We start from the raw sequence: 25,074 nt of genomic DNA on the forward strand, positions 1-25,074 counted from the left end.
CTAGCAGCATGCAGCCATCATAGCTCGTGTTAGCAATCTCCTTGGCACCGGCTTCTGCTCATGTTGGCAGATGCTTCTGCTCCTGTGAGCAGTCTCATTCACGTTAGATTCACTGCTAGATTCTGCGTGCCTCAGCGTGCTTACCGCTGCCCCTAGCCTGCACTGTGGGTCGCCACCCACTGTTGTGGTCACTTCTTTGTAGAGTTGCTGACATCGTCACTCAACCGGTCACCAAAACAGCCTCTTCGAAGGCACCTACAACTTAAATAATGGGGACGCTGGCTTCTCCGAGCATCGTCACGACTGTTGGGCAACAAATCAATGTTTTAACAATGATTTTTTTCATCGCGATATGTCGAACAATATCCAGTCATCCATCCACCGCTCCACTGCTAACTTGCCCAGAGTGGTGAACTGCTGGCCCCGTGACATCTGCCAAACTGGTTTCACCACCCTCCATAGAGGCTTGCCAACCTGGACTCTATAGTATGTAGAGTACGACAGAACGTCAGCAGGCTTGATTAATAGGTTTCTTGTGTGACTTGTTCTTCATAGTGTTCTTGAAGATATATACAGAGTCCAGACACAATTATGTGACCACCAGTCAAAAGCTGAAAAACCACATTTTGCAGTGCAGATGTGCAGGAAGAGAGTCAGTGAGGTACTGGAACCATGCCGCCTCCAATAACCTAGCCAGTTTCACTGTATAGGATCCATGGTGCGAACAGCCTTATTGAAGTGGTTCCATAAATTATCGATTCGGCCTAAATCCGGGGGATTTGGTGGTCAGGAGCCTGTGATAAACTCATCCTGGTGCTCTTCGAATCACGCACTTACAATGCGAGCTGTGTGACATACCCGTATTTCAACCACAGCGGCTCGCTAACAGTTTACAAACTTAGCCCTTTCGGAAATGCTTCCACCCTTGGCCCAAAAGCTAATGAGCATGTCCTTCTGGATGTCATATGAACCGCTCCGCTTCCTCACTACGATAACGGCTGCACTGTTTTCCGCGTCCCCTTCCCACACTTAATATACCTTCCATTGCTAGTGCTGCCATCCGTAGTCTGTGTGTGGTTAGTTCACGTTGACGCGGTGATCACATTAATGTGACAGGATAGTGTATAAAAGGAGACTTTGTGAACTTCGTGAGTTTAATTCTAGTACGAGATGTAGTTTTGTTCCTACATGAATTTTCCTGGGCCGCTCTACTTATGAGGTGTGATGAACACGTGTGCACTTAGATAAAAGTAGTTCGAGTATAAATTTGTCGCGCGTGATTAATGGATTCATATTTTCCATTTCTTGTGTCTTATTAATAGTTACTGAGGGTTTGTTTTCCCTTTGTTCATCATATGCAGTCTATATCTGCAGCTTCGATCTTCTATTCCTCTTTATTAAAGCAAGCTTTCAGACTAATGCTAAGTTATTACTATGTCCAGAGAGTTACTACACAAGATTTTCTTTAGAGGATGCGAAAGTTTTGGTAGCCTCGTGGTCAGAACCGAGTTAGTACGTTGCACGATTACTGGTTGGAAGACATACTATAACAACACTTGCATTCAGCTTTATGTACCAGCATGAAGCAGGTTGGAAGAGGAGTGTAGGGAAGTCCCAAGTTTCCGCTATCGTCACAGGGTTGCTAGAATATTTAAAGTGTTATAAGAAACAGGACAGTGAAGTAGATGGTGTAGTTGTCTCATACAGTCAGAAACGTTATCTGTGTGCATCTTTTTGTTTAAATAATACTAAATTAATGCTGTTGCATTTAAACATTCGTTACATTCACATGTATATTCATCATCAGCCATTATTAGTCTGCTACGTTTGTATATGTTGCGTTAGCCACATATGCTTAAATAACAATTTTAGTCACATGTGTGTCAATACCACTGTTAATTGGTTGCATTAGAACGATAACCGTGTTTAAATAATAGTACATCACAGTCACGTTACAATGTTATAGAGTGATATGAAGTGGAACAAGTACAAAAGCTTGGTTGTAGCAAGTCGAATTGTCGACTTCGGTTTATTGGGAGAGTTCTAGCTTCTCTATAAAGGAGACAGTGTGCAGAACGCTTGTGCGACCCATTTTTGAATACTATTCAAGTTTTTAGGATCCCACCAGGTCAGATTAAAGATAGACATTGTAGCAATTGCAGAGGCGTTCCGCTAAATTTGTTTCTGGTAGGTTCGATCAACACACGAGTACTGCAGAAATTCTCCGTAAACTTTAAATGGAAACTCCTGGAGGGAAGACGACGTTTTTTGCGCAAAGCTCTTTTGAAAGCGTTTAGAAAACCGACATTTCCAACCGACTGCAGAACGCTTCTAATGTCACCAATATATATTTCGCGTACGGACTGCGAAGACAAGGTAAGAGAAATTACGGCTCGTGTGGTGGCACTCCATTTTGGAGTGGAACAGTCCAGGGCACCCTTCGCCATGCGTCGTATGGTGGCTTGCGGAGTAAGTATGTAGGTGTAGGAGTATATTCCAGTCATTCACTCCCATTCCCTCTGCAATCTTAGAAGTTTTCACAATAGTCTATAGCACCTTAAGCATCTGGCCCATCGATATCTGTACTCTGCAAACCACCACGCGCTGAATGACTGTGGGTACTCCGTGTACCATTATAGTTTGCCACTTTACTTATGGAGTCGCCAATAATAGCACGACGTACAGCTCGAATTTATCTGCTCATTTAGTAATACGTACATGAGAGAAGTTGAACATACCTATTTGGGACCGTACAATAAACGCTCCCCTATTAGCATGTCACTGGAGTTTGATGCGTGACGTTTTCGCATTTACATAACTATCCCGCGCCTACCGAAATGGCGGTCTGGAGGACGGCTGTGCAAATACCCATCTGCCTCTTCTGTCACTCGAACATGAAATAGCAAATGCTTGTGTTATTAAAAAGTGTGATGCAATGTTCCTTCGGATATGTATGCAAGGAGCAAGCGCTAAAGCGACTAGAGCCGTCAAGCAGGTACGGGAAATATATTCGCAGTTCCGAATATGAACCACCTTCAGCTGTACCATAGAATGATGACAATGAATGTTTGTTTCGGACCGGTACACGAAATCGGATTTCTCGCTTCACTCGAGCTGTCGCCGTAACTGCCTCGGCCACCCGTGGATGAATCACGTCCGGAACCAAACTTCCGTACGTCATTGTTCATGTGTCACAATCCGTACTCGTACTTTACAAGAAATTAAAAAAGAATTAAAAATTAAATTAAAAAATTGAAAAAGGCCAGTTCATGTGAGAAACCAGCACAGCACAGTGACAGGAGGGGAGAAACTTCGTGGCCAGGCCTCGGGATTCGACCCCTGTACACCTTGTCTTCACCCATCCTGAAGCTGACTGTGTCCGTTCTTTCCTGTCGTACAAGCATTTTCTGAATCGTAAATAAAGTAAGGAAGAAAACAAAAAAACAATAAGGCGCGGCCGGCCGCAGTGGCCGAGCGGTTCCAGGCGTTTCAGTCTGGAACCGCGCGACCGCTACGTTAGCAGGTTCGAATCCTGCCTCGGGCATGGATGTGTGTGATGTTCTTAGATTAGTTAGGTTTAAGTAGTTCTAAGTCAAGGGGACTGATGACCTGAGATGTTAAGTTCCATAATGCTCAGAGCCATTTGAACCATTTTCGATAAAGCACGCACCTGGAATCCAAAAGAAGCCGTTAAGGCTACTACTCCTTAGGGTTCGGGTCCCAGTCTAGTATAAATTTTCATTGTCGTCATTGCAATATAGGGCCGATGATGGTTCATAAATGCAATTGTGCTTACGTTTCCTGTATCTTCTGTCGTTACCCTAAATCTCTTAAGACACTTGTTCCTTTGAAAAGAATTCGGCCTGACTCTCTCTCCATGATTCACCAGTCCAAACTTGTGTTCTGTCTCTAATGACCTCATCGACGGCCAGACGTTCGACCCAAATCTTCCTTTCTTAAAAGATAACTTGACAAAACGCACCGCTCTTCTCTGGATCTTTTCTACTTTTTTAATCCTTCCGGTAACGCGCCGAGACAGCAATTCTTAAGAGCGATACAACGGAGTTTTATGTAATTATCGCTTTTATGATTGTATTACATGTCTTTTGGGATCTTTAAATTAGTCTCTGTTTGGCATCTGCCTTACCTACTACTAATTTTATGCGGTAGCTCCACTTTCGATCGATCCGGACGTACAGTCTTAGGTACTGAACTATCGTTATCGCCCCTGGCGATTGTTCACAGCCATTTAATCGAACAATAATTGGTTTTCCGTCCATTTATGCACAGTACTTACGTCGAAGGTCATTTGCCTATCTCTGCACCAAATGTGACCCTCTGTTGCTCTCTCTCTCTCTCTCTCTCTTTTTTTTTTTTTTTTTTTTTTTTTTTTTTTTTTTTTTTTTTTTTTTTTGCTCTACGTTAAAATTTTCAACTTCGTGGAGCGTCCGATGTTATTTTCCAGACCATTTATGCTGTGCAGGGTGTAAAAAAGGTATAATAGCCAGTCTTACAGCAAATATTTCTCAGTCGTAGAGGAAGAACACGGGTCCGAAAACGCTTTATTTCCATTTTAGAGCTCATTTTCTGCAGCTCTTCAACATATTCACGAACCTTCATTCCTGGACAGCACGCTTGCACTTAAGTCTGGCTTGATCTATTGTTGAATGTATAATACTAGCCTGCCGTGACACAAGCTAATGTTACACTCGAAAAGGATTTTGAGTTTAGACCGCTCGTGTCTCTAATGGATGAATGTATCGGACTATGATTTTAAATATGGTGCAATCAACAGAAAAACTAAACAGACTTAAAACTTTTGGGGTTAATGAGAGTAGAAAAATTCAGATATAAATGAAAAAATGAACCGTCGCCAGCCCAATTAGGCACCTGAATTTGGAAATGTTTAAGAAAATTGGATGTTAGTTATTGCAATTAATTTTAGTAATACTTCCCTTGACATAGCACACAGGATACAAGCGAACACAGGGCACTCTGGGCTATGGGTGGCAGCAGTTACCTATAATACACAAACTAGTTGCCATAGAAAGCAAAAATAAAGTACAAAAATTATACTAATAACAGTTACACTCAAGATCATTACTTGAACCAGTACTGAAATGTTAATACGAGAAGTGCAGAATTAAAGATGGACCAGAGGGCTGGCTCTGAGCACTATGGGACTCAACTGCTGTGGTCATCAGTCCCCTAGAACTTAGAACTACTTAAACCTAACTAACCTAAGGACATCACACACATCCATGCCCGAGGCAGGATTCGAACCTGCGACCGTAGCAGTCGCACGGTTCCGGACTGCGTGCCTAGAACCGCGAGACCACCGCGGCTGGCGGACCAGAGGGACCTCTGTCTTAACTGGCATGTAAAAACCACAAATAAAGATAAATGATACCACAATTACACTGTTCATAGCCGGCCGGTGTGGCCGAGCGGTTCTAGGCGCTTCAGTCCAGCACTGCACGACTGCTACGGTTGCAGGTTCGAATCCTGCCTCGGGCATGGATGTGTGTGATGTCGTTAGGTTAGTTAGGTTTAAGTGGTTCTAAGTTCTAGGGGACTGATGACCTCTGATGTTAAGTCCCATAGTGTTCAGAGCCATTTGAACCATTTGAACCACTGTTCATGTCCCTCTGCTTATATTTGTTTTCCTTAGCAGCAATAATATTCCATTTATACTGTATATCTAATATGAGAAGAGTATGGCGGGGATCCATAAACTGATATAGTAGTACTCGTCAAACTCTATGATTATTTCAGTAGCAAAATTTAATTTAAACAAAGTCACTTCTTCACGTCACTTGATTTAGTTTAAATTTTTCATTTCAATACAAATTATTCAACACTGAGCTAATTTAACTTTAAAAAATCATTCATGATAGTAATCAACGCTAAATTATGTTTCAAACGAGTTTAACTTATTTGCCTTTTTCATCGCTTGTGAATCAGGTATTTAGGACAGTAGCATATACATAATCAGGTACAGTACTTTTACAAAATGAGACTTTGCAAAATTCTAACTAACTTCAATTGCACATTTGACAAACATAACTAAATCACTAGTTCATTTGAAACTGGATATTCGGTTTTTATAAACATTTAGAAGGGGACAGTGCATAGGTTCATGATCAGGATAGAAGATACGGTTCCAAGCACAGATTTATAGCATTTTGATTATTATTAAAATCACTCACAAATTAACTGGTCCATTCTCTGATACATATCTGTGTGCATGAAGTTGGTGGAGCGGTGGTGAAGTTATGGTGGCAAGCGACGTGGCGGCTAACTGTACTCACGGCTCTTGATGTTTGAATGCTCTATAAAATTTCTTCTTGGCGACGGTTATTCAACTTATTAGCGCCATTCCTTATATCCGAGAGTACCAAGCAACAGCCAAATCCACATCCGGGGCAAAATTACATGCAAACCTACCTCCAATTGCCTCCCTTGACACCGTCGATGTATACCGTTCAATGGCTAGCCACTGACTGCGTATCGTTCACACCAAAGAGGCGCACAGTTCGACCGCCTTTTACATCGCGTCATGCCACTTCCGTTGTGGAGGGACTTTACTACATCTTTTACATTTTACAAGTGTCCTAAGCATGAACCAGTTTCCAATACACATTGTTTATCTTATAACTTACACATATTATAAAATTTAATTATTTTAAACAATCGCCGCACGGGATTAGCTGAGCGGTCTAAGGCGCTGCAGTCATGGACTGTGCGGCTGGTCCCGGCGGAGGTTTGAGTCCTCTCCCTCGGGCATGGGTGTGTGTGTGTGTGTGTGTGTGTGTGTCTGTGTGTGTGTGTGTGTGCGCGCGCGTGTGTGTGTGTGTGTGTGTGTGTGTGTGTGTGTATACGTGTGTGTGTATACGTGTGTGTGTGTGTGTGTGTGTGTGTGTGTGTGTGTGTATGTGTGTGTCCTTAGGATAATTTAGGTTAAGTAGTGTGTAAGCTTAGGGACTAATGACCTTAGCAGTTAAGTTCCATAAGATTTCAAACACATTTGAACAAACAATCATTTATCTTTTTCCATACATACATTACAAACTTTAAATTTCCTGTCACAAATCAATGACCTTAACTAATAAAGAATCAAAACTTCATAATTACCGATACAAAGTTACATAATATAAATCTACTTCTAATCGATATAAGTGTTACAAATGGACCAATCACAGAAGTGTACCCTTGCTAGGAAATCAGCTGCTGATAATGCCTGCACGCACTGTAATTGGTATAGATACAGCTGGTTATCATGTAGCTTTCTCCAGACAGATACATGCCGGCCGATGTGGGCGTGCGGTTGTAGGCGCTTTAGTCTGGAACCGCGTGACCGATACGGTCGCAGGTTCGAATCCTGCCTCGGGCATGGATGTGTGTGATGTCCTAAGGTTAGTTAGGTTTAAGTAGTTCTAAGTTCTAGGGGACTGATGACCACAGATGTTAAGTCCCGTAGTGCTCAGAGCCATTTGAACCATTTATGAAAAGATACATGGTCTTTATTTTTTGTTGTAGCTAGTTGTCTTACGCTGACACTAGTGTTTCCGTCAACTGCATGAACAAGTTGCGTCTACAGACGACGTGTCCTCGTCCTCCTAGACCTTGTGAATGGTAGGCTTAAACGTCACATTCGCCCTAAGACGACGATCAATTGCTTCACACGACCTTGCGTCGGGATACCGTCGTTCTAGAAATCCCTGGCGATACAAACGTGTAGCGCCGCAGCCATTAGGGCCTGTTAATCCGCACAGGCAATGGGCATCTCACAACTCTGATTATACTCCCTTTGCATCGTACCGAAAACTGTGTGTGTGAATTTCTAAGGGACCAAACTGCTGAGGTCATCGGTCCTTAGTCTTACACACTACTTAAAGTAACTTAAACTAACTTATGCTAAGAACAACACACACACCCATGCCCGAGGGAGGACTGGAACCTCCAAAAGGGGAGGGGGGGCGGGGGCGCAGTCAGTGACATGGCGCCTCTAACCGCGCGGCGACTCCACGCGGCAGTACCGAAAACCAGATCTATGATTAACACTAAACATTTGATGCTACGTATTATATGCTAGTAGAGCAATGAATTCAGTAGCGTGTCACACCACGCGGCAGTACCGAAAACCAGATCTATGATTAACACTAAACATTTGATGCTACGTATTTTTTTATGCTAGTAGAGCAATTAATTCAGTAGCGTGTCAACACAAGCATTCACATGTTGATATTATCTTCGTTCCACTAGAACAACATACACAAGAGGTGAATCGAAAAATTACGACTTACTGTTCATTCTAACCAATCTTAAACCAACAGGTTATTTTGAACGTTTCATGTAATACTGGTACGTTCTGTTTCTGTGTGTTCTCCGTGATTAATGTGATGATGGAGAGAAGCAGAAAATGAAATCTAACATGGAAATAATGCGTTTCTGGATCCATGGCCATATAACAAATTTTAGTCCTCTATGAGTCAGGGATGTTTCCTGAAAGTTGGACCACATATTTTTGTTAAACCCTGTATATCTCATGAACACTGTCGACACTACAACACCTTCTTGGGGTGCTTACAACGTTACTCATCTCGTTCGGAACGACGTTGTGTGTCCTATCCGCTAACAACTGCTCATCCGCTTTTGTTTACTAGATGAAGGTGCAGAATTCTATGGAATGTCTTTCGGAAATCGATGAATGTGGCGTCTAGCTGACTGTCGCTATTGATTGCCTTGCTGAGTCTCATGAACGAACACAAGTTCTCAGTTTCATAGGAACGGCATTGTTAATCTTACCGTTTAGAGGTTCTCTGAAAGTCCTTGGTTGACGCAGACTGTGCGAATGAAAAGTCTAGTTGCTGGCTAGCAATAAACGGGAGAAGTCAACTGGAAAATATGATGGAGGAGTGCTATGATAGAGGCTGTGAACAGAGCGGTGGCGCGTCGCCGTGTCGGAACTTGGACTCGTCAAACCGGCAGATGTTTTTCCAGTCGGAGCTGGCCATTGTCTGCGTCTGCAGCCACATTTTCTTGTTATCCTCAGTCACAAACCAAACCTGAATTGAAAGGCTACTGTTTTTAGTTAACAAACTGCAGCGTTCCTTGAATAGTACCCACGATAAACCTCTTGGGAATCAGACTTACGTATTCTAAATTCTTCTTATCAGCCTAAGAGCCACTGGCATGCCACACGCCGTAGTTCTTTGTCATGAGTAATATACTACTCATATGGCATAAGCTCCATGTGCTTGAGTCTAGCTCGTCTCTTACAGACTCGCGTTATGTTTCGATAAGCTGCAGTTCATTACTAGTGAACTTTTGTAGTGGCATTTTAGTGTGCAGTTGCATTTCGACCTCGAACTGAGATCTTACATTGTGATAAGTTTAAACAAAGTGATCAACTCGGTGCTGATAGACGAGTAGTTTACTGTAATTGTTTCCGCCGGAAAATATCAGGTACGAGTTCTAACACAAAATAAACGACATTGTTGCTAAAAATCTGTGTACTTACAAACTTACTTAGTGTTGGCCACTTTGAAGGGAAGGTCTATTTGTGTCTACACATGTCTGGGCAGCAGCTACGTCGTTTTTGCCTGTGGCCGAGCGCGGGATCACATCTGAAGTTAACTGCTCATCGTGACAATTCAAGGTCGAAAAACAATCGCACGCTAACCGAAAACAACAAAAATGATTTGCTTACTTATTCGAAGAGCCTCATTACGAAAGCGTTATGTGCAGAAAGGGAGCGTCGGCCTACTTATGATGAATGGATGCCGAAAGTAAATTACATCCAACATTTATGCGGATTTACCAGAATATGTCTGACCGAAGACGTTAATATCCCTCGCTAAATTCTTGGTGAATACCTCAACTAACGCTCAAACTGAGGAGCACTTCTGCAAAGCTTCGTGAATAATAATAAGGCCACGTAGTTACTGAGATTTTATGTGCAAGATCGATCTTCGTCAGCTGTTCTCCATCTTCATAAACCACCATACAGTGTGTGATGGAGGGTACATAGTGTACAAGGTCCTCTTTTCTATTCCAGTCGCAAATTCTCCGCGGAAACAAAGACTGTCGACACTCCTTTCTATTAGCCCTCCTCTTTCTACTTTTACAACCGTGTTCTTCACGTGAGATGTATATTTCAGAGAGTAACATTCCTTGACAAATTTTTTTTTTCTCACTCTCTTCCATTAATGCAACGTGGTAAGGATTTTACAATATGAGTGAGCATGGCACCCGCCTACCCTCCGGCTTGCGGATAGGTTTATGCAATCATTCCATCTAAAATCCCTTGAAATACGCTAGCTGCTTGACGGCTGCAACCGATCACTGATGGCGTAGTCAACCAGCAGCTGATCGTTCCTTCTATTTCCTCTAGCCTCATCTTCAGTAAGACAGTTCAGTTCGATTTCTGGAATGTTAAGTGCTTTAAAGAGCTGTTGTTTTAATGAAAAATACCTTCAGCCTTTAGTACTGTAACAGTGTACGACGGTTTCCCATCTTGAAGTTGGTAGAGGAGGAGATGGCAGAGGTCGAAGAAGGTAATTCACTTTTTATGGCAGGAATTATTCGATACCTTTCATGCATCTAATACGAGTGGGATATCTTTTGAAAACTTATGCTGTATATTTGGGACATTATGACTACCAGTTAAGATAATGCAGACATCCTACATGAATTCAGTTTCTTGCGAAAAACAAGCCAATGCGTTTCGTCTCTCAATTTCTTGAAGAAAATAAAGAAAATGAATGACTGACTGGGGAAATGTGCCCACTTTGTAACTGAACGGTTAGCGCAGCTGACTGTAATGCGAAGGTCTCGTGTCCAATTAGCGGTGCTAGCAGGGACTTTTAGTTGATGGTAGGACTGGCACAGAGTGCGCTCAGCCCTATGAGGCCTACAGAGGAGCTACTCACCCCGTTAGTACCGGCTCCGAAGTCGAGAAGGCCGACAACGAACGGGCGAGAGGCGTGCTGACCACATGCTCCCCATATTGCAGCCAATGACGTCACCGGCAGAGGATAACACGGCGGTCAGTCAGTTGCGATTTCCCCTTCTAGGGCCAGAACGATGAAGTTCACCTTTTTTACGTGCAGAAAAATGTGGTACAAGACGTGAAAGAAGATAAAAACTTCTGACTTATTTCAGCTTACGGACTGATATCAAAAGATTATCTTGGCGCCATTTGAAAGTTATTGGTTCAGGTGGTTGCTAGTAGGGATCTCTCTGGTGCAACTAGCTCGCTGGCTGATTCGTTCGTTACCCAGTGTGCAGCACACTACTCCAAAAATGTTCAGATGTGTGTGAAATCTTATGAGACTTAGCTGCTAAGGTCATTAGTCCCTAAGCTTACACACTACTTAACCTAAATTATCCTAAGGACAAACACACACACCCATGCCCGAGGAAGGACTCGAACCTCCGCCGGGACCAGCCGCACAGTCCACGACTGCAGCGCCCTCAGACCGCTCGGCTAATCCCGCGCACAGTACTCCATACAGCTCATACAATTGACGGTTAAAACAGCAGTTTCAATACACTGGTTATTTACCTAAGGGGAAATCCACAGGTTGCCACCATGTGTTCGTTCAGGAAGAAGACTGCATTACACAGAGATCTGTATGTAGTCCAGAGAAGTCCACTTGCCGTACCATTAGAGTTAGCTATTCCTCGCGTGTCTCTCTGGCACGTTTTGCGGCGACGTTTATGCTTCAAGCGAAACGGGATTTAACTGCTACAAGTCCTTCTCGGCGTAAAGATGGAAGGTAATAATTTTATTTCATGTTTAGTGTTCACTGATGAGGCTACGTTCCATTTAAGTGGATTGGTGAACCGCCACAACGTTATAATACAGGAACACAAAAGCCCCATACTGTAATCGTACACTAGAGAGATTCTCCAAAGCTTCGTGCGCTTTTCTCCGTCTCCCAGAAGGCAGTTGCAGGAATCGTGTACCTGGATATGTTGGAGATGTGATTTTTTTCCATAAGTGCGAGAACACGTTGAAAATTTCATTTTTTCTACAGGACGGAGCACCAGGGCGATGACACCTTCATGTAACAGCGTATCTTCACAACGAGCTGCCTCACCGATGCATCGACCGTAAGGGGAGAACTTGTCTCCTGTTGCACACTGGCCTCAAAAGGCGCCCGATCTGACGGTAGGTGATTATTTTTGGCGGGAGTTTATGAAAGATTCAGTCTATGTGCCTCCGCTTGGGTGACCTGCGACGCGGCATAGAAACAGCAGTGAATGCAGGAACTCTAGAAATACTCGCAAAGTGTACCATGAGTTGCACTATCTTCTGGATGTTTGTCGACTGTCTGATGAAGAACACATTGAATATCTCTGAAAGATAAATAAAAACTTAGATCTTTAACCTAACTCTAAAAGTTATCCTAAGGTTATATGTGCCTGTATGTAAAATGTATAAAAAACGAGCTCCTCGTTCAGACTGTGAAGGTCTAAACGATGTCTGCAAGTAAGCGTGTCATACTCTGACTTGCAGCGTCATGCGGATGTGGTATGGAGGTGCATGTGGTCAGCACACCACTCTCCCGACAGTTTTGCAGATCGTGGAGCCGCTGTTATTCCGTCAAACAGCTGAGTGCACCCCTTACCAGTCGTCCCATCAAGCTAGAGTCCTTGTCAGTACAGGGAAACGAACCCGGGTCCTTCACATGGCAGCGGTCAACACTGACCATTCAGCTGTGGAGGCAGACGAATGTAAAACATGTACCGTCGTAAAATAGAATAGTTTTCTCAGTTAAGATTTACCCTGAGTTTCTATTTTCATTCACGCAGAAGATATAGTCTTGGGAAATCAGATGAATCTTTTGAAAACATCACGTATATGCACTCCAGATGTGAAGAAGCATCATAATGCCTCTCCTACAGAAAGAGCCGAGCGCTTAACTACACTGATGCGCAAAACTTAAGACTGAAAGAAACTTTCGCATAATGTGTCACTGCCAATTAATACAGCTCGATGAAACTTGCGTCATATATAGAAACAACTGCTACTGTATAGTACAGAGCGTAACTGGAGGAAATACCCACTGTGACGAACAGAAATGGCACTTCTCGTCAAAGATAATAACAATAATTACACTAAATTCCCCTGGACGTTACAAAAGGCGGTGCATGGTTCTTAATAGGGTGTGTCGTTGGTACGGGCGGAGATACATTCCCTGTAACGTACAGCCACGCAAAGAGTTCTTGCGGTAGGGCGTTCCATTGCTCCACCAGTGACGATTGACAACTGCTGGATGGTTGATGCAAGTAGATGTGCTGCAGTACGTCTCCCCAACGCATCCCATATTTGCTCAATGGGATTTAAGTCTGGGGCAACGGGCCGGTCAGTCTATTCGCCGACTATCTGCTCGTTCCTAGAACTCCTCCACCTCTGCAGTTCGCTGCGGTCGCCCATTGTCATCCATAAAAATGAAGTCAGAGGCGAATGCACTCCTGAAAAGACGCGTATGGGGAAGTAGTACAGTGCGACAATAATGTTGAGCCCAAGTACTGGACGTATCCTCATATGGTGATAGCTGGGAACCCGTAATGAATCCAGGAGCATTGTAGAACATGATTTTTTTGGTAGTCCGAGTGTTATGGTATGGGAGGTATAATGTTGCACGGATGTACTGACCATCAAATCTTTGAACACGGTAGACTCACTGGGCAGCTTTATTGTGACGCTGTATTCCTTCCTCAAATACTTCTTTTCAGGGGTCAGGGGTGCATTCAGTCCTGACTACATTTTTATGGATGATAAGGTGCGACGGCAGGAACTGCGGTAGTGGAGGAGTCCTTGAAGCGAGAGAATATTGGACGAATCGGCCGGCCTGCCGATTTTCCCGACTTGAACCTCATCGCGCACGTGTGGGATGCGTTGGGAAGACGTATTTCAGTACGTCCACATGCACGACCGCCACTGGTGGCCAGAGTGGGAGTACGTTGCAGAGCATGCCTTACGCTTCGTGGTGATCACACACCCTATTAAGAACCTTGTGCCGCCTTTTGTAACGTCCAGTGGATCGTCATGAATCGCGATAACTTTGGTGCAATAACGGTCTTTGAATAAGAGTTTAATTTCTGTTCGTCTTGTTGCGCATTTCTTTCAGTTATTTTCTGTATTGTATTGCACTGTACTGTAGCAGTTCTTTCTCTGTATGGTCAAAGTTTCATCGCTCATTGTTATATGGCAGTGACATATCATCCGAAAGTTACTAAGGCCCTTACATTTTGCACACCAGTGTACGTCCACACGTGTCTCTCAATGCTCCGAAGCCTGCCACGTGCGGTTCAAGGCAGTACGTGCAGGGGAACGCCAGAAGTTCTTTCGTGCGATATACAAGTGCGAGCAAGCAGTAATTTGCTTAATCCTCTTCGAACTTTCGTATTAGGAAGTTTACACTAAATCTGTCTATGAACAATGTGCGGTGAAACGCCAATCAGCTAACCTCGGTAAAAGCTTCAATTTGTCTGCCTTAATAGTCATGGTTCTTTCGTGTGGTATACAATTGCGTGGAAGCAGTATGTTGCTTAATCCTCTTGGAACGTTCTTACTAGGAATTTTATATAAAGCCTGTCTGTGATGCACATCGTCTATCTTGCAGCGTCTGCCACTGAACTTTGATGTGCATTTTCACAACGTTCTCGTGTTTAAAAAGTGAACCAATGATTAAATGCTCTGCCCTTCCTCGGATCTTCTTTATTTACCATATGCGGTAAGGTTAACTATGAAGCGACAAAAAGACTAGTGGACTTTAAAGAAATAGAAAAAGGGAAAAATGTTCTCGTTAACAAGAGATTTTGTATGTATTCATCGAGCGAGGTGGCACAGCGTTTGGAAAATTGGAGGAGTAGGATTCACAGTCTCGTCCGTCTACCCTGAATTAGGTTTTCTGGCGGTCCCTTAAACCACTGAACCGGAATGCTGTGATGGTTCCTTTGAAAGATGACAAGGCAGCTTTCCTTCGCTGCTCAAGTCCAATTTTAGCTTCCACTCCGTTTCTAGTGACCTCCTCGTCGACGCGATGATAGACCCTAGTCTCTCTCTCTTCCTTTTGTGCATGTAGGAATAACGGATGTGCTAAAAGGCCCATATCCTATGTTGGCCGAAGATGACGGTCAGAAATGAGCCTGCTCACCAATAGCCACAAGGCACTGCAAATTTATAGCTGGTCGCCTCCGTCCTGATTCCTGTTCCTTGTTACTAAATACGACAGTATGAGTTCTAGAAGTACAAAACGTTTTACATCCGATTTAATCAGAGAGATTCAGAAAAGAATCCTAGAGGCGCTTAGACAGGTAAATATTCTTTATTAATAGCGGAATGCAAGATTACGAGCACACCCATGTTAAGCATCGACAGAATAATAATCTAAGTGCTAAGTGTACATAAGTTGTATGTTATGAGGAATGAAATGGAGGTAGAATTTTGGTCCACTGCCTAGTGAAGAGCGCTGCCGCTGTATATTAATTGCAGGAAATCCATTAGAGCGCCGGCCGGTGTGGCCGAGCGGTTCTAGGCGCTTCAGTCTGGAACCGCGCTACCGCTGAGGTCGCAGGTTCGAATCCTACCTCGGGCGTGGATGTGTGTGAAGTCCTTAGGTTAGTTAGGTTTAAGTAGTTCTAAGTTCTAGGGGACTGATAACTTCAGATGTTAAGTCCCATAGTGCTCAGAGCCATTTGAACCATCAAATCCATTAGAGCCGTGACACGTCGCGTAAAATGTACCCAATAACGTTTATTTGGACCTTACTGAACACACCATATGTTATTAATTGCAGGTGATTCAGGTTTCCTGAATGGAATACATGAGTATAGTTGTAAAAGAACAAACACGGCATCAATTTGTATCTAAGTATACATAGCAAGCTACTCTAGAATGAGTGGTGGAGCGGTTATAAATAGGCAAAGTATGCAGGTGTTCATCGCCTAGTTGCAGAGTCGGGTACCTACAATCGAAACCGAATGAAAGAAACAGAAGACTGAGAAAGTACCACGCATATTATGATGAGCTTTAAACTAGTCGTAGCTAAAAATCGATGTCACTTAGTCACCCACACCGCACGTAATCGGTTCGAATCCCAGTAAAGAGAAGAATTTTCATCTATGGTACTTTGCAGGTAAGGGTAAGAAACGTGGTGCCATGCATTTCGTGATCTCCAGACTGTCCTCGACTGCTAGAATTATGACACGCTGTGGAAGTCAATCCATCCGTTGGCGGGATAAACTAAGATACATGTGAGTGGTTTGGAAACGATCGAGCAGTTCGTTGTGACTAGCTTTGACCTTCTTCCACCATTACAATTCCCGATATACCTTTTGCACGCGATTGTCACAACGAGAGTCCAGAACAAACACTCGCACATGAACTTAAATTTCACCCTTTCTCATAGCGATTACAAATACAAATGATATCGTCGATACTCTTTTTAATTTATCGAGGGTGATAAGTTTAGAAGATAGGTTGAAGAAAGACAAATATACAGTTGTAGATTTAAACATATTTTTTGACAGTGTCAACTAGAATACATTCTTTGACATCCTGAACTTATCAGGAATAGAATACAGAGATAGAAAGATCATATATAATAACCCGGGCTGCTGTTATATGAGTCGAAAGATATGAGAGGGAGACAATTGTTGAGAAGGGAATGGGACAAGATTGAAGCGTATCCTCCATGTTGTTCAACCTGCTCACAGAGCTACCAGTAAAGAAAATCGACGATAAATTTGGAAAAGCGATTAAAGTGTAAGGAGGAGAAAAAACTGAAGTTTTCTGTTGCCACTGTAACTTTTTCAGAGGCAATAAAGGACTTACATCAGTTGAAGGGAATGGATAGTGTCTTGAAAAGACGTTATAAGATGAAAACCAACGAAGGTAAACCAAGGGTAATCAGACGATTATGAAAGAATTAGATCAGAAAATGAGACACTAAAAGTAGAAGATGAGAATTTCTGTTGCGATAGTAACACAAGGTTGGCAATGATAAAAAAGATACAAAATTCAGACTGGTAGTAACAAGAAGCAGTTTCCAAAAAAGATAACTATGTCGATACATAATACAAATTTAGATGTTAGGGAGTGATTTCGGGTTTTTGTAGAGCGTAGCCTTATATGGAAGGAAAACGTGGACATGAAGGAGTTAAGTCAAGAAGAAAATAGAAGCTTTTGAAATGTGGTGATACACAAGAATGCTAAAGGTTACGGGGAGAAGATTGGAGAGAAAAGACGTTTATGGCATAGCTTAACTTCAACAACGAATAGATTGATTGGACACATCCTGAGGTATCAAAGAGTCCTCAGTTTATTAAGGGAGAACAGTGTAGCGAGTAGAAATTGAAGAGAGATACCAAGGACTGAGTACAGTAAGCAGGTTAAAACGGATATAGGGCACAGTAGTTACGCAGTGGCATGGAAAGATACATGGAACTAGTCTTCGGACTGAAGACCAAAACGAAGCATTTCATACGAAAGGGCTTCTTAAATGGTGGAAAACGGTTTCTGCTGTCATCCCACGAGTTGCGACAGCCGCTTCCTGGAACTACGAGAGTGAGGAGATGGCAGTGTGTGCTGAGCGGCTCTCTCTGCCCCCTCGGCTGCCACCAGCTGCTATCAGATTACAAGTGTAACTGAGACTTGACAAACCGATTTCCTAAACCCTTCTGTGTCCGTATTTGACCATCTGCTTTCGATGCGTAATGGAGGGACAGTCGAAAGCTTCGAGCAGGAAAGCGTATTCGGATCAGGCTTGGTCTGAATCTGTCGTCTGAAATTCGATATGACAGACTGTGGGCAGCCCTTCGGACTTTCGCATCGACGATAGTGCCTTTTGTGTGAGCAGCCATCCCTTGTTGGATCGTGTTGCATCCCTCTAGTCATCGACAGGCTCTTGACAGACAAAGAATGAGTTTTAAATTCTCTATGTTTCATGCCAGTTTCACCTCGCTGGCTACAAATAACAGCAGAAGGGTTTTTCACTGTGTCTGAACTGATGTTAAAACTTAAACCTCATTGTCTAATACATGTAGCAACAACATAATAAGGTGGATCATCTTTGGACAAAAATAACCGTATGGTTTACAATGAAATCAATTACGAGCTGCAACATAGTCGCCATTACAAACACCTTCATGCAGGATGTATAAGAATTTCTTCCTTTATGCTAGGCCCCTGATTACAAAATATTGTCGTCAGAGTACCGATTTTAGTCACCAATAACAATCCACACGTCTCTCAAAGAGAAAGCAGAAGAAATACAAACGTGAACATCTCTGGTTGGTTGATTTGGGGAAGATGACAAGTGAGGTCATCGGCCCCATCGGATTAGCGAAGGATCGGGAAGGAAGTCGGCTGCTCTCTTTCAAAGAAACCATCCCGGCATTTGCCTGAAGCGATTTAGGGAAATCACGGAAAACCTAAATCAGGATGGCCGGACGCGGGTTTGAACCGTCGTCCTCCCGAATGCAAATCCAGTGTGCTAGCCACTGTGCCACTTCGCTCGGTGAACAGCATTTTAAGGCTCGTTGTACATTAATTAACTTGTTGCTTTTCTGTAATGTTCATTGCCGTTCATATATTTTGTAATCGCTATATCTTTTTCTTCTTGAACAGATACAATGAGTTATTATGGACTGAAATTGATAGTCGATATTTTTTGACCGTGGGCAGGAAATAAAATGTGATATTTGGAAAATATTAAATGTGCCTTCCTTTCTGGTATGTTATTTGTAGTAACCAATATGATTTGGAATTTATAAGTTTCTTTATTACGTCAGCGGCAGTATTCTTCTGTTCTTACTGGAGCATTTTCTTACTGTCTACTTTGCTAGAGATGTGCATTTCTGCACCCTCTCTCAATTTATTCCATACATGATCAGGAATGCTTACGTTTGGTGACTGTAGAGGTTTTTATGATGTGTATGGCCTCACTTACCCATCAGTGTTTCTTTCTGTTGGCTCTTGTGGACGCCTTTCCCTGTAACCGACTCAATATAACATAGTGACGTGTTTCTCATTAACTTTAACATGAAACAGATTTTTTTTAGGTAGACCACATTGCACCTCTAGGTGCTCTAATTCCACAAAGGCTATTCTCTTTATCCTGAAACACCCTTCGAAGAAAACTTTTTTACCTTGCCTTCCCAATTATTGGAACACACTTGTGCTTTCCTCATAACGAGGTCCTCCACCTGGTACATCATGGACTTGGCTTTCTTACCGTATCTCGTTTTCGTTGCCCTGGCTGCCTCTACAATATGCTCCTGCGCTAATCGCCTTATGGTGGACTTTACTTTTGTGAAACCTTACACATTTTCTCACCAAATCCATCGATTTCTGTCCAAGCAACACTTCACGTAGTAGAAATCAATTGGTGCCGTGCTTGAGCTCATTCAAGACATGCTGAAAGTTTACCTGTACACTGGCCCACGTCACATAGTCGGCACAACGATCCAACCTCTTTCATAATACGTGCAATGAGATTAGCTTGTGAATGATATCAGGAGATGTGTATCTGCTTGATTTTCAAGTTCTTAAGCACGTCGGCTCACCCTTTAGTTACAAACTGCACTCTGATATTAGTTACTTTGGCCTGTCACATTGTGAAACATACTGTCTGGTAAATATTTTTGCAAATCCTTTTTCAGTGGCACTCCTAAGGTGACAAAGTATCACAGACTTCGAAAGAAGCTCCACCATAACAATTACATACGTATAAACCCACTGCTACTAGTTAAAGACCCATACAAGTCCACTACCACCCCATCTCTAATGCATTTCAGAACAGTATTGTACATTGGTGACGTAGTAGCCACTGTTGGGACTTTATTTTTTTGACATTCCTCACACGAGTGCAACGTTGTTCTTATTTGTCTTACTATGTTCATAAAAGTAGCATTTTCTCTGGAAGTGTGCCAGCAGAAGTCTGCTCCAAAATACACCTGGGTGATGTGTTTGTTTACCACTTCATCAGGCATGCAAACACTATATTCCCCTTGCACCTAGTTGTGCCAATGAGATAGCACTTTACTTCATGTTATTATTTGGAATTAAGTCCTGGGCTGCCAGCTACTGTAACTTCTAAGTTATGGATATATTAATTAATAATATTCTGTCTTCAGTCACAATATTTTTATTTTCCAATTTCTGTCCAATGCGTTTCTCAGCTACAAATCCATTTTCGAGGACTGTATCTGGACATGTTGGAGAAGTTTGTGTACTCCCACATACAAGACTTTCAACCCAACACCATTTTCCAACAAGATGGAGCTCCGACACATTGGTCAACAGCTGTTCGCAAGTTCCTTTACAGAAAATTTCCCAATCGTTGGATCGGATGCAGAGGACCCGATGCCTGGCCACCACGTTCACCCGACATTACGCCGCTTGATTTCTTCATGTGAGGATTCGTGAAGGACCGCGTGTATGTGACCAAAGTGGACGATTTTCCTATGTTGCAACGTCGTATCACTGCATCTACATCTACATTTATACTCCGCAAGCCACCTAACGGTGTGTGGCGGAGGGCACTTTGCGTGCCTCTGTCATTACCTCCCTTTTCTGTTCCAGTCGCGTATGGTTCGCGGGAAGAACGACTGCCAGAAAGCCTCCGCGCACGCTCGAATCTCTCTAATTTTACATTCGTGATCTCCTCGGGAGGTATAAGTAGGGGGAAGCAATATATTCGATACCTCATCCAGAAACGCACCCCCTCGAAACCTAGACAGCAAGCTACACCGCGATGCAGAGCGCCTCTCTTGCACAGTCTGCTACTTGACTTTGCTAAACATCTCCGTAACGCTATCACGCTTACCAAATAACCCTGTGACGAAACGCGCCGCTCTTCTTTGAATCTTCTCTATCTCCTCTGTCAACCCGACCTGGTACGGATCCCACACTGATGAGCAATATTCAAGCATAGGTCGAAAGAGTGTTTTGTAAGCCACCTCCTTTGTTGATGGAATACATTTTCTAAGGACTCTCCCAATGAATCTCAATCTGGTACCGGCCTTACCAACGATTAATTTTATATGATCATTCCACTTCAAATTGTTCCATACGCATACTCCCAGATATTTTACAGAAGTAACTACTACCAGTGTTTATTCCGCTATAAAATAATCATACAATAAAGGATCCTTCTTTCTATGTATTCGGAATACACTACATTTGTCTATGTTAAGGGTCAGTTGCCACTCCCTGTACCAAGTGCCTCTCCGCTGCAGGTCTTCCTGCATTTCGCTGCAATTTTCTAATGCTGCAACTTCTCTGTATACTACAGCATCATCCGCTAAAAGCCGCATGGAACTTCCGACACTATCTACTAGGTCATTTATATATATTGTGAAAAGCAATGGTCCCATAATACTCCCCTGTGGCACACCAGAGGTCACTTTAACGTCTGTAGACGTATCTCCATTGAGAACAACATGCTGTGTTCTGTTTGCTAAAAACTCTTCAATCCAGCCACACAGCTCGTCTGATGTTCCGGAGGCTCCTACTTTGTTTATCAGGCAACAGTGCGGAACTGTATCGAACGCCTTCCGGAAGTCAAGGTAAATGGCATCTACCTGGGAGCCTGTATCTAATATTTTCTGGGTCTCATGAACAAATAAAGCGAGTTGGGTCTCACACGATCGCTGTTTCCGGAATCCATGTTGATTCCTACAGAGTAGATTCTGGGTTTCCAGAAATGACATGATACACGAGCAAAAAACGTGCTCTAAAATTCTGCAACAGATCGATGATAGGCCTATAGTTTTGCGCATCTGCTCGACGACCCTTCTTGAAAACTGGACTACCTGTGCTCTTTTCCATTCATTTGGGACCTTCTGTTCCTCTAGAGACTTGCGGTACACGGCTGTTAGAAGATGGGCAAGTTCTTTCGCGTTCTCTGTGTAGAATCGAATTGGTATCCCGTCAGGTCCAGTGGACTTTCCTCTGTTGAGTGATTCCAGTTGCTTTTCTATTCCTTGGACATTTATTTAGATGTGAGCCATTTTTTCGTTCGTGCGGGGATTAAGAGAAGGAACTGCAGTGCGGTCTTCCTCTGTGAAGCAATTTGGAAAAAGGTGTTTAGTATTTCAGCTTTACGCGTGTCATCCTCTGTTTCAATGCCATTATCATACCAGAGTATCTGGATATGCTGTTTCGATACACCTACAGATTCAACGTAAGACAAGAACTTCCTAGTACTTTCTGTTTAAGTTGGTACATAGAATTTTTCTTTCGAACTTTGACATCGTTTAGCTTCTGTTTGTCTGAGAGGTTTTGGCTGCGTTTAAATTTGCAGTGATGCTCTCTTTGCTTTAGCAGTAGTTTCCTAACTTTGTTGTTGAACCACGGTGGGTTTTTCCTGTCCCTCACATTTTTACTCGGCACGTACCTGTCTAAAATGCATTTTACGATTGCCTAGAACTTTTTCCATAAACACTCAACATAGTCAGTGTCGGAAAAGAAATTTTGGTTTTGCTCTGATAGGTAGTCTGAAACCTGCCTCCTATTACTCTTGCTAAACAGATAAACTTTCCTCCCTTTTTTTATACTTCCATATTCAGGGATGCTGCAACGGCCTTATGATCACTGATACCCTGTTCTGCGCTTACAGAGTCGAAAAGTTCGGGTCTGTTTGTTATCAGTAGGTCCAAGATGTTATCTCCACGAGTTAGTTCTCTGTTTAATTTCTCGAGGTAATTTTCGGATAGTGCACTCAGTTTAATGTCACTCGATGCTCTGTCCCTACCACCCGTCCTAAACATCTGAGTGTCCCAGTCTATATCTGGTAAATTGAAATCTCCACCTAAGACTATAACATGCTGAGGAAATTTATGTGAAATGAATTCCAGATTTTCTCTCAGTTGTTCTGCCACTAATGCTGCTGAGTCGGGAGGTCTAAAAAAGGAGCCAATTATTAACCTAGCATGGGTGTTGAGTATAACCTCCACCCATAATATTTCACAGGAACTATCCACTTCTATTTCACTACAGGATAAACTGCTACTAACAGCGACAAACACGCCACCACCGGTTGCATGCAATCTGTTCTTTCTAAACACCGTCTGTGCATTTGTAAAAATTTCGGCAGAACTTATCTCTGTCTTCAGCCAGCTTTCCGTGCCTATCACGATTTCAGCTTCGGTGCTTGCTATCAGCGCTTGAAGTTCCGGTGCTTTACCAACGCAGCTTCGACAGTTTACAATTACAATACCGATTGCTGCTTGGTCCCCGCATGTCCTGACCTTGCCCCGCACCCTTTGAGTCTGTTGCCCTTTCTGTACTTGCCTTAGGCCATCTAACCTAAAAATCCGCCCAGTCCGCGCCACACAAACCCCTGCTACCCGTGTATCCGCCTGCTGTGTGTAGTGGACTCCTGACCCATCCAGCGGAAACCGAAACCCCACCACCCTATGGCGCAAGTCAAGGAATCTGCAGCCCACACGGTCGCAGAACCGTCTCAGCCTCTGATTCAGACCTTCCACTCGGCTCTGTACCAAAGGTTCGCAGCCAGTCCTGTCGACGATGCTGCAGATGGTGAGCTCTGCTTTCATCCCGCTAGCGAGACTGGCAGTCTGCACCAAATCAGATAGCCGCCGGAAGCCAGAGAGTATTTCCTCTGATCCGTAGCGGCACACATCATTCGTGCCGACATGAGGGACCATCTGCAGATGGGTGCACCCTGTACCCTTCATGGCATCCGGAAGGACCCTTTCCACATCTTGAATGACTCCCCCCGGTATGCATAACAGAGGAAGTGTTACAAAGAACTTGGAAAGAAATTGAATATGGACTCGATATTCTTCGTGCTACAAATGGTTCACATGTAGAGGTGTATTGATGATAAATAAATAAATTATTTGAGATGCTCTACAATGTGGTGCATTTGTCGTTGTCGTATCTACTGTGTTTTTTTCCCCTGGGTCATCGTAATCAGGGAGGTTTGAGTTGGACACCCTGTAGTTTCAAATTCAATAAGCGCTTCAATATTTGTTGATGTGATTAGTTTGGATTTGTTTAAATTTTTGTTAATGATGGCTAATGCTGATTTTTCTGTGATATTGGCATACAGATTTGCAATATTCAAAGATGCTACTGTAGTTTTCCAGGGTACCTTTAAGTCCTGGACTGCCTGTGTAATTTCTTACTTGTTCTTAATGGCTCTGTTCTTTTTAAAATTTATGTTCTCTTTAGAATGTTGAACAGTTTCTTGTTTAGCTGGAACGTTGAACTTTTTCTTGAATTTACTACAGGTAAGAGCAGGACACAATCTTTATGTACTTTGGGTTGGGCTCTTAAAACATATGCCTGTTATTTCAACATGATTATGTTTTTAGTTTCTTGTACCGTGAAGAGGAAATTACTGCTCTTCATTGCAACTTTAATCTGTCTTTGGAAACACTGAGTGGAATCTTTCTTAATATCACTGATGTAATTTTAGACCAAACTCATCTGGTTTTTGTACATGTACATAGTCATCTGTCTTCATTATAGTAGTGGCATGTCCTTTAACTGCTTTGAGAGCTATGGCTTCATTTTCTTTCAGTTTTTGACTGTTATTACGAGCTTCTTTTCTCTCGTTAAATGTGATATTCTGTTGCTGTTGGTCTTCCTCAAGTGTTTTTTTTCAGATGTAAGCTGGACTTTTCAGGCTCTATTGCCTGTTCTGTTGGATGTTCAATTCCAGAATTTGCAGTTCTGATAATGTCACTGATCAGGTGATTCAATGATTGTTTGTCAAACTTGTGCATAATGTTGTGTTTCTATCATTTCTCAAGCAAACAAATGGCTTCAAATGGCTCTGAGGACTATGGGACTTTTCATCTGAGGTCATCAGTCCCCTAGACTTAGAACTACACGCCAGGAAATTGAAATAAGAACACCATGAATTCATTGTCCCAGGAAGGGGAAACTTTATTGACACATTCCTGGGGTCAGATACATCACATGTTCACACTGACAGACCCACAGGCACATAGACACAGGCAACAGAGCATGCACATTGTCGGCACTAGTACAGTGTATATCCACCTTTCGCAGCAATGCAG

Source organism: Schistocerca gregaria, chromosome X, assembly GCF_023897955.1.
Source record: "Schistocerca gregaria isolate iqSchGreg1 chromosome X, iqSchGreg1.2, whole genome shotgun sequence".
Classification (NCBI taxonomy): Eukaryota; Metazoa; Arthropoda; class Insecta; order Orthoptera; family Acrididae; genus Schistocerca; species Schistocerca gregaria.